Raw genomic sequence first — 12509 nt, forward strand, 5'->3', positions numbered from 1 at the left:
TTTGTTAAGTTTTCCAAATAGTGATTATTAGCTGGATTATTAATGATATCTGCTAATCAACAAATTGACACACACTTGAATAAATTAATGCATGTCCCCCACAAACTCCCTATGAAGTTGACCTTCATCTGTAACATCACATTTTTAATGTTTCCAACTGTCCTTTCAGCAGAGTCCACATTTTCAACTTATTAAGCAAGACTGATCATATCCAACATTTTGGTGGTCTCTTCTTCAGTTAAGATAGTTTGACATCTCTTCTAAGCAGTTCTTTGATGCTGAGGAATGCTGTTTTTGCCATTCCTATCATTTGATTTATCAGTTTCCAAAAATTAATAGTACTAATGCAATTACAAATTTAGATAAGTTAACTTCTCTACTTGTTTCAACTCTTTACCTTTTAATACCAATACCAGAAATAAATTACCTACACTCCAATATCCACTACAAAAATTATATGATAATACATTACCTTTTATTTTAATACATATCATGGGAGCTTTCTTAAATCATAACATTACCAGTCTTAGTTTTTTCTATATTTATTCTGAATTTGCAGTCTGTTCATTTACCAACCATCCTGCCAAGATCCATTCATTTTCTTACTCAGATTTACCTTTAAGTGCTTTACCATTGGCAACAGGGTGTGTTTAGCTACTACAGGGCTGAGGGCACCAAACGAATTGCAGAACCCATTGGTTATGTGAACACACTTGGAAATCATAACAATATATCAACATAAATGCATACCATCAAGTTGTCCAGAAATAAATGTTGGAATTCTCACAATGACATGCTGTTGTTGCTTATGAGGTGTCTTAATTGTCTGCTGTTTCAACTCGACTTAAAGTAAGTTTCACAACCCCTAAGGCAGCATGGACAAGAAAGACTTTTATCTGATTTTCCTCTGCGACTTTAAACTTGGATGAAAAGCTTCCAAACCTACATGGAACACTAACCAGGCATTCGACCATAGATCTGTTCAGCATTAGTTCCAAAGGTTTCGACATGGAGATGAAAATCTTGAAGACCACGAAAATCATAGAAGGTAGCCATCCATAGATGAAAATATATTAAGGGAAGCAGTTGAGTTAGACCCTTGCACAAAAGTACGTGAGCTTGCAGAAAAGTTAGGCGCAAGCAAATCAAGCACTGCCAACCACTTGAGTGAGATTGGAAAGACAAAGAAGTTGTATAAGTGAGTTCTGCATGAACTGACTGAAGATCGACAAAATCAGAAATGTGAGACTTATCAAGGATGATGCTCCAAAATTTTAATGAAGTGGGAATTGAGGTTCTGCCTCATCCACCTTACTCCCCAGATCTTTCTCCTACAGATTTTTTATTTTTTCAAGCACTATAACAACTTTTTGAACAATAAATGCTTTCCAAATGAGGCAGTTGCATAATAAGCTTTCAGGGATTCACTTGACCATAGAAACTCTGATTTCTACAACAGGGGCACAAACAGCATCTTTACATGTTGGCAAAAGTGTGTTGAAGCAAATGGTGCTTACTTTGGTTAAAGCATGTTTTACAACACTGGTTTATACTTTTCCAAACTTTGCAGTTCAAAAACGACATTTATTTTTGGACAGCCTAATACAGTTTACAAGATTAATCATAGCATACAGAGGGGCTTCTCTGATAATGTTGATAATATAAAACTTCTGAAAAAAAATTTAAAAACTATACTAATAATATACATACTTTAGGTAAAATAACATGGAAGAATATAAGAAATAGTTATATGAAGAAAAGCAAGAAACAATTGAAATAATTAGTGGTTTATTGCATAATATTTACATTTAAAGTTAGATAACAATAACGTCCTGAAAATTGTAAAACATACAGTTAACTGAAATAATATCAACCTATTTTTAAACAAACATATCAGCAAAGCAAAGTCGAAAGGGAATCTTGGCATCATATAAATGAAAAAGCATATCTGCTCACTTAACTTTGAAAGAGTTTCATCTGAGACCCTTCTCTAGAAAAGTCTACATGATGTCTGCACTCAATTCTGAGAACAGCCAAATATCTGAGTTTTTCGACTTAGTTCTAAGTGTAGATGAGTTTTTATGTGTTTAAAAATCAGAAAAGAATGCTCCGCTTCAGCAATTGATGACATAATAGTCACCCAAATTCTCAATGCTCCAGATATATATGGAAAGGCCATATCTAGATTTGTAGTGTTCAGTTCACAAATTGCAACTAAAGGCGTTTTCATCACATCTAACTTTTCTTTTGCATACTGAATATATTAAAAAAGTTAATGATGGAATGAATCTTCAAAGTTGTCTGTGAAACAACTGTTGCAACCTTTTGACGTACTTCAGGGAACCCAATTCTCTCAGCATTGTTCTCATCAGTTAGCACAACAAACAGAGCATTGAGAGCTGAATACACTTTTCGATGGTCAAGTTCTGCAACCAGATTATCAAGAATGGTGTAAAACACAATGGTATGAAACTGGTCTTGTTCTGATGGTGATGGCATCACTCTACTTTTCTTAAACATATTATATCCAACTAGCAACTTAGCTTCCTATTCATAAATGCAAAACTGAGAATGAATTTCACTATTCATGCAATTAGTGTGTCCTACACTTTTGTACAGATCATAAGTGTACATACCTTTACTTGTAAGAGTATGCTGTTGTGGTTAAATTGAATGAGAATAGTGTTCCATATTACAGTTAGCAGAGCAGTTTCGGATTTTTTAATTTTTTTCAGTAATGCTCATGCCTGACTTTTGATATCATTGTTATTTTCTACATCAGCCAACATTGTTGAGAGCAACATTCTAGTTTTAGATAAGTTTGTCCAAAGATTATGTGTAGTATCAGCTTTTGGTGTGCATGATAACCATTCAGTTGTATTCCATGAGTGGATGCTGAGTAGAAAGGTTATAGGAAATCACAAATTTGTACCTGCTACACAGCAACTGGCTGCATGAGTTCTTACCAGATTTAACAAATCTGTGGAGTATGAAACATGCTCAACAGACGGTGATACATCTTTTATTCAAGCTTGTAGACCATCATATTTTCCTTCCATATTACCACAGCTTTGTCCTCATAAGTTGTAAACAGTAATTTTGAGTTATTCAAATGCTTTAAGCATAAAATCTGCTACGTGTACAAAAGTGTGATTAAGGGTTGGGATATACATGAGAAAATATTAATGTTAACTGAGCAATATGAGTAACATTCAGTGTCAAATCCATACAAATAGAAAAATATTTGGCTTCCTTCACTTCTCTAGTGATTGTATTTCGAACTTTCTTGCCAATAGATTGTGTAAGGCCATTATAGACTGTGTTTGAGAGATATGGTAAAGTACCTTTTTAGGATCATACTCTTATAAGAACTCTGTGATACCTGAGATGTTTCAGTTATGAACTGAACTGAATGACTGATCATAGCCTTCTAGGAGCAAACCTCATTCAACAAGGAATTTTATTGAAGAAATCACTTATCTTAGAATTGCCATCCAGTATTCTCTCTCCTTGAGTTCTTCATGTCTCAGCTATTTGTAAACACATTGTTTTACACTGCAGAAGTTGATCATGTGCATCCTGATAGATATTGTTGTCTTCATTGGTTTATTATATTAGACGGCATTCTTACGGCCATCATAACTGTGAGTAAATCTAAAAACAACCTTGAAGAAAAGCATACATAGTCGTAAGATTTATCAAATTCGATCGATAGTCTGTTTTTGAAATAAGTATTTTGAACAAAATCCTGACTTAGATTGGCCACATTTAGCAAAGCTCATATACATACGCTCTGAAGCATCAAAACTCATATTGATATTTTGAGGTGGTTCATTTTCTGCAATAGATTTTTGCAATTTCTCACAGATATGCTATTTTGCTGGAACACTGTAAAAATGAAATGCTGATGAAACTGAAACAGTTGAGAATGATTAATAATAATTAACTTCCTTATCAATTTCTGCATGAGACTCTTTCATGTTCAGCATCACGAGCGTGAATATTAACATCCATGTCACTTCCATCGCTGCTGATTTGAGTTTTCAAATTCAGTTATGGGGCATCAAGGTCTAATCGGTTGTTAATTAGTACTGGTACTTGTGTAACAACCATGGCGATGGTGATGAACTTTAACAAAGCCCCTTTCTGCTTAGCTGCTGCAGCATCTTCACATTCTATTTTTGTGCATTTTTGACTACCAATGTATCTCATGTTTGTTCTGAGAAAGAAAATTTTGAAACAGTGATGTCTTTAACATCACAATGCCAATATAAATAAAAGTTACTTAATTTTATTATATTGCTTTATATAAAATAAAATAAGAAAAATGTTAGTACAGTATGGTTTTATAACATCTTCTAATTATCTTTTTATTGTTGTTCAAAAAATATTTTACATAATTCTGTGGCACATGATTTGCTAGTAAATTATGTTGCTGTTTGATAATTTCTTTTAGATTTTCCATATACAGTGCAAATAATAGGAATTACTTAGCTTAACTTAAAGTGGAACAATTCATGGTTTGGTTTGGTTTGAATTCAATGCAAAGCTACACGAGGGCTATCTGCGCTAGCTGTCCCTAATTTAGCAGTGTACGACCAGAGGAAAGGCAGCTAGTCATCACCACCCTCCACTAACTCTTGGGCTACTCTTTTACCAATGAAGAGTGGGATTGATTGTAACATTATAATGCCCCCATGACTGACAGAGCGAGTATGTTTGGTGTGATGGGGATTTGAACCCATGACCCTTCTAGGAACTGACACAAAATTTTAAAATCTAAATCAAACTTATGGTCACATTTTATGTTATCTTTCAAGAATATTCCAGGTTAGTAAATTTGGACACTATGTACATAAGCTCTCTTAACGATATTCATAACGTTATGCAGTCCTTTCTTAAAAACACCCAGCTTATGTAGATGTACCACATGTATCTACCTTTAGGTATTGTTATTCAATAGAAAACACACATGCTATTAAAATACACTACACCCATGATGTTCCTTTTTCTCTCAGTGACAAATCAAAAATTGAACGCTAGGTGCATTCGGCATTTTTAGGCCTACTCCTCTTTGGTGCTACAGGCAAGACTTAAGAGTTGCCAAATGGCAAGTAATTTCTTATGAAAATTTGGTACCAGTGTAAATATACAAAATATACTATATATTATACATAAGAAACTATGTTGAAACATTAAACGATAATCAAGTTGGGAAATTAAAAAAATAATCCTGGAGTAAGTCAGTGTAAAGTGCAAGAACAACAATTTATTAGCAGGATCAATTATTACAAATGTAAAAATATAAGTATAATGATGTTATTTTCCATCAGTTTCAGTTTTTTTCTTGACATGTTTTCACTTTATAAAAACCTGTATCTAATGACACAAAATCTCATCTAATTTTATATAATTAGCAGAATCTTTTGTTTATAGTGTGGGACCCATGAAAGAGTGGAGCCACACGGCATCTGCTCAAAGTGTCCTAGCCTTAAAATGACTCTGATTGGCATTCCTATTACAGATTATATTTCTATTAACCTTGATCTATTCTGTATCATTAATTATCCCTTACCATCCACTTTAAAAATACAATTACATAATGTTGATGGCAACAAATGTCATTCTCCTATAATTGTAATAGTTTTTGCTCCATGTAAAGGCAAATTTTAGCCTCTGTCATGTACAAAAGATAATAATACTTTGATGATGAAATGAGGTGAAAAAATGTAGTTTTCACAGTATAGAAGTTTCACATAGGTAAATGAACAGAAGAATCCAAAGGATAAACGTGTTTTATTATGAGTTTTAGCTCTTTTGTCAATGGTCATTATTTTCATGAAGTGTAACATCATTTAAATATTACATTTTAATTTAGTGAATTATGTTAAATTATAAATAAAACTTTTAACCATGCAACAAATACAACAAAAAGATATTTCAATTTCTGACAGCAAGGCTTCCAAATAGGACATACTTGTCAGTAAATTTGGAAAGGTTTCTGTCTACAAGTTTTTAAATTCCAACTGTTTCTTTATTTGGGATCATTCTCTTCTGTCTCAAGGAGTTGTTATTTTGGAACGATACCAAGATAAGGGTTCCTATGCTGCCACGTCATTTAGAGATCTATCTCTTCACAAGTGCCTTACTTCAGGGATGGGGTGAGCATCTCAACAGTCTGGACTTCCACGATCCATGCACAGATGATGAAGCTTTAGACCTTCTTGCTTTTCAGAAGGTGGTGTCTTTGTATCTAGGTTTATTTATGGAAGCAATTTCAGGCTTCACTCTGACAATTCCACACTTGTGTCTTGCATTCCCTGTAAAGGGGCACTTGGTCCAGGGATCTTTGTTTTTGCATCTTGGATCTCCTTTTTCTGGACCACTCCTTTTATATCACCTTACTAGCTTGCTGTATTTTATGAGTGATAACTTTTGTGGTATATCAATGGTTTTGATCTAAACAGAATAGATGTTGTACCATGAGATTTTCTCTTGGATTGGATCTCATTTTAAATAGTTACTGGTGGGTAGGCTGCTCATTGGAACACCCAATTACTGGCAATTTGGTTTCCAGTATCTCACTCTCAAGGTTTGGCAGTGGATGCATTCCACCATAATTGAACGAGATTACAACTCTAGGCCTTCCCTCCAATTTATATGATACCTTCAAACCCATTGTTGGGTCCTATTGATGGTACTGAATTGGCAGCTACAAGCCAGTTTCTGCTTTTTGGTACCTTCAGAAGTGCCTACTCTTTAGCTATCTCTGTGGATACAACCATGATTTGACATCATACACCGGGCTATCCAGAAGCTCAAGCATCAGGCATGGAGGTTATACAGTCCTTCACATAGCATCGGGGTTTAATTTATAAGATTGCTATGTGTCTCTCTCAATGTTTGCTTAATCTCACAATAGACTTATCAGCATACATGACAGGGGTATCAGCAATAGAGTATTGAGAAGAGGTTGAAACCATAACTCATTTTTTGACCTGGTTCTTTGTTGACGGTTTTGCATTTTTCACAATTGCCCTGTATAAGGCAGCCTTATTAACTACTGGCGATAATAGGAACAAACATTCTTTGAGTCTCTAGTACTTTTTGGTTCTCTCAAATCATTTTGGGTTCTTCATCCCAAACAGTTATTTCATTTACATAACTGGTATATTAAAATGGCATTGCATAGCCTTTTCTCAACACTTGTTTGAGATCTTAGTTTCATGTGCCATATATCACATTTTCCTGAAGGTTTATATTTCTTTGCTGGTGACATACAGACGTTGCCAGTCAAAGTGGTTTGTACTTATTATGCACAGGACGCTCTATTATTCTACCAATGTCCTCAGATTCTCCTAAAGCACTGACATTCAGAGAATGGTATAAATCCTGTTCACCAATTAATCTGATAATTCCTTCTCACTTCTATGACCGATCAGCCTTTGATCATTTGTTATGTCAAATGAAGGTCTTGACAGTTACATTTTCTACACTAATGTCTTTAGTGAGACTAAAAATGACTTTTTATTCATTTGAATAATTCAGTTCCCAGGGATTATTCCCAGTTACATTGAAGATGTAGACATGATATTGATCCACGCTGCTTATTCTGGGCTCTCTTTGAAGTTGAAAAGACTTCTGCAAGTCACATCTAATCAGATTTATCACATTTCTACGTCCTTAATAGCCCAGTTGAATTGCCCACTAAATGATACTGAGCAGGCTAGTAAGTGGACCAACCCCAATACTTTTTATTTCACATTATTTGCATGATCTGGCAGTATTTTCATCTGAGTGTTTTTTACTACCCCTATGGCTATATTGGCTGCTTCTGCTGGATTCTACAGGGAGTGAGTACATTCATTGGTATGCTTGTCTTTCCTTTAGTTGTAAGGATCCCTTACCTCATTTTCACAGGATCTCATTCTGTGGCAAGTGTTGTCCAGGCAGGTGTGCTTTCATCAAACCAATTCTGCATTATACTGTGTGATTCAATATACTTTATCTAGGTTGCAACAGTCTTTGTAGAAATCAGATGTTCCGTAAGATCACATAGAAGCTGACTGAGTGGTATTACTGACTCATGCTGAATGAACACTCATGAACTATCATAATTTAAAGCATATAAGAGATTTCTGTCCATTTCTGTCTGTCACTGGATTGAATAAATCAGGGTCAGTTTGATTTTAAAAACTTAGGGAACTTGGCGTACTCTTGCACTGTTCCTCAGGTCTCTGCTATGTACATCACCCCTCACCCCCCAGATTCTACTAGTGTAGCTAAGGTTTTTATCACACTTGGTTTCCAGTCAGCGGGGTGATGAACCCAGGCTTTTCCCCCAGAATGCCAGAGTGAATGTCCTCCATTGTTGGAGAAGAAAGCAATGTTGGGGTCCTCCTATCTGAGTCCCTGGATGTTTTTTCCCAGGTGTTAGAAGAATAGGCTCCAGTCTATCTGTAACACCAATTCAGATTTGATGCTTAGATATCTGGTTGGTTTGAGCATGGCCATTCTTTTTGATCAATATTGATTAAGTACATTGTTCGTGGAAGAGGATCCATTGTCTTCTCATAATTCCAAATGCTGAATGATCCCATCCTGGGTCCTTGATTGAGCATAATTTGTTCCATGTCCTTCCCATAATTCCAGTGACAAGAAGAATTTACATTGCAACTCAACTGAGGAATGGAGATGGGTTCATAATTCCAGATCAGATGAGTTTTGTTTCATGGCATACATGATCCCACCAATTCAAGTCTGGGGTATGGCCTTTTAGACTTCTTCAAGAAGAAAGTTTATTCACTGTGGTGTTTCTTACTTTTTTGTTATGATTCTGGTTGTTAAGAATGCATCACTCAATGGCTTTAGGTTGGGATCTAGCCCTAGATCCCACACTATCCCAGTACCCTAGTCACTAGTGTGGGATATTGGGACCATTGCCCCATAATTCCAACATGAGCACAGGAACCTTGACTCACTTGTTAGGGCATAGTTAGTAGTTATGATAAATCATATTAAATTCTACTCACAGTACATGAATTAAATATTTCTAATAATATTTATCTCCTTTCAAACTCTCCTGCCCCTTCTCATCACTAAAACCCTGTATTAGAGGTTGTGGATGAGTCGGTCCTGAAGAAAATGATAACATGATTTGAATGAGGTGCTTACATATAATACCAGGATAGAGATTGAATTCACATAGATAGGAAGTGTCAAGAGACAGATATTGCAAAGGGCATTTATGTTGGATACAAGAGACTGGAACAAGCAAGAAAACATCCAATCAATGCCAGTAGAAGACCTTGTTAAACAGTAGGGAAATTGAAATTCTGAATGCACAATCATTAGTGGCTTAAGGTGAATTTCAAGCATTGATATATGGGGTATGACAAATGTCATGAAAGATGGACTAAGTAAGAAAGTCCAGTAGTTGACTAATAGATGTGTATGATAAGAGGTTACTATTTCTAGAAAAAAAATTTAGATTTAAAAAATTGTTAACATTTATAATCATTTGTATTTATGATATAAGTAAAAATGTTATCTAGTGAGAGTATAATATTTTCTATATTGAGTTGTCATAAACATACAAGAAATGTTATCAATTCAATTATATAACAAAATATGTCAATTTACATAGTTAGTTATTGGAACAATGATACCACTTTTTCTCAATGAGTTTAAGATTCCTGAGAAAAAGTTTTTTGAAGTAATGTAGAGTTTGTCAATAATATATAATGGATACATATTAAACCATTCAGAATTGATGATAGAAAGTGTTTATAAGATTTTAAAAAACAGTTACTGGATAAAGTTATCTTTACCACAGTAAAGATATTTCTTAAACTAATTATTTTGTGTGATGTGAATTTTACATTATACAGCTTCAGAATAAAATTATAGTTTTTCATGCATCTTTTTCAAAATAATGGAATTTATGAATTACATCAGTGCTTGAGTTAGTAGTCATGATATTGAAGGAAGCTGTATATATTTCATCTTCATAATTCACACACACACACACATTGATGTATGTGAGAGAAAGAGAGCATGAATCTGTTTGGTATTCTGTCATTTATGTAAACATTTTTATAAATTTTAATATTAGAGCAAAGACTGAGTACAGTGTTTTGGATAATTGTATATCTGTTTAGAGTAAGATTATAGTACAATAATAAAAAAAAAATATTGCGTATATTGTCTGTTGCATTTTCATTGTAGGCATTATTTGTAAGATGGAAATTTACTGTTAGATAATTTTCTAATACTGAAGGATTTAATATCTAATAACAACATACCCAATTTTGACGGTTTAATTTTTTTTTTTTCAAATTACAAAGGCCCGGCATGGCCAAGCGCGTAAGGCGCGCGACTCGTAATCCGAGGATCGCGGGTTCGCGCCCGCGTAGCGCCAAACATGCTCGCTCTCCCAGCCGTGGGGGCGTTATAATGTTACGGTCAATCCCACTATTCGTTGGTAAAAGAGTAGCCCAAGAGTTGGCGGTGGGTGGTTATGACTAGCTGCCTTCCCTCTAGTCTTACACTGCTAAATTAGGGACAGCTAGCACAGATAGCCCTCGAGTAGCTTTGTGCGAAATTCCAAAACAAATTACAAAGTACTATTAATTCTATTTGTATTAAAAATATTTTTGTATCATTTGGAAATAACTATATTTTAAAATCCTCAAATGTTTTGTAAAGCATATGATTGTTTTTTTTTCTGTCATGACATATGTAAACATATTACGTTATATCATTTGTTTTTAAAAAGAAAAACAAACTGTGAAAAAAGACAGAATGTAATAAAGAAAGTTAACATTGAATTGGAAAATACTGATAATTTCTAGGAATAATTTGACCAGGTTTAGTTAAAATTAGCTTTATATGTAAAGAACTTTTACTGTAGCTTGAATAATATTTCTCCATAAATTCATTTGTTTGAAAGAAGTTTGGTTGAAATAATGCTGTTTTTATGCTTTAGGTTTTTTCTCAAACACACAGTTATTATGTAGTTTGTTAACTAATGAATAGTATATGTGAATGGTTTAGAATCACAAAATGTTTTTTTTTTTTTCATGTCTTTAGATAAAGAAAGAGAAAAAGGTTTTACTTGTATGCTATTCATAAACATACCTCCGATACTGTATATCAGTATTGCACCACCACAAATAAGGTAGATGTAAGTTACCGTCTTTACCATCTCGAGTACTGTATGGGTTATGCAGCTCTTTTACAACGCCATGTTTATTCCTAACAGTATTTTAATCAATCCATTTTTAAAGTTGTTTTTTAGATGAAATATATTTTAATGTTATTTTTGGTTCCAGTGTAAGTAGTTACTCCAGATATTTACTGGTGATATAAATATTCAACAAAAGATTGAAAAGAGTGAATAAAGTTTCTCCTTTTTCAAGTAGTGCATGTTTTTGATCAAACAGAGTGCACAGAAAAAATTTTATCTTCATTTTTTCACATTTGTTTGAAATTTGCTTTTAAAGTATATGCTTGTTTGTTTTTTGTTTGTTTTTGAATTTCCCACAAAGCTACTCGAGGGCTATCTGTGCTAGCCGTCCCTAATTTAGCAGTGTAAGACTAGAGGGAAGGCAGCTAGTCACCACCACCCACCGCCAACTCTTGGGCTACTCTTTTACCAATGAATAGTGGGAATAATCGTCACATTATAACGCCCCCACAGCTGAAAGGGCGAGCATGTTTGGCGTGACGGAAATGCGAACCCGGGACCCTCAGATTACGAGTCGCACGCCTTTAAAGTATATGCACTACAGTTTCAGTGATTTTAATGATACCATCAGGAGCAAGGGTGATTCAATAAATCATAGTATCCTAAAATTTAAAGTATTAACATGTGAATTAATGTCTTAAATTTACACAGTTTCTTGCAATCTTGGACAAAACTACTGGAATTCATTTTGATGATTATTCTTCAGGAAAGCTTAATATGTAAATCTATCAAAATATTTTGAAGACTTATTAGTGCATAAATGTATCATCAGTGGTCCAAGTTTTGCACTTTTTAGCACATTTCAGTCTCTTGACAGTATTTTGCAAATTAAAGAGATTAAAGCAAAGTTGATTTCCTTTTAATGGTTACATAACCAAATATTCATTATTGTTGAGTCTTCTTGATACTGTCGGTCTGGACATTTTTCTGTCATTTGGTATGTGGTCATTTATCTTATTCTTGAAATCAGTAGCAGTCTTCCTTTTATCCAGAAGATTACATAAATGTAAATACTTAACATCATTATCATTGAGCTTAGGTGCTTTGCCTATTCCTTTCCTATTTTCAAATTTACCTGTCTTAATCTCACGTCCTAAGATGTATTTGACAGTGCATGGGGAGCATTTCAAGCCTATAACAATTTGTTGGAGAGTTCAACCTGCATCATGTACAGCTTTTATGATAATTCTCTAGGCCTTTTGGGTCTTGGCATGACAACAAATCTTAATATATATGTTAAACACTGTTTTCATCAAGGTTT

The sequence above is a fragment of the Tachypleus tridentatus genome, chromosome 10, assembly GCF_004210375.1.
Source record: "Tachypleus tridentatus isolate NWPU-2018 chromosome 10, ASM421037v1, whole genome shotgun sequence".
Lineage (NCBI taxonomy): Eukaryota > Metazoa > Arthropoda > Merostomata > Xiphosura > Limulidae > Tachypleus > Tachypleus tridentatus.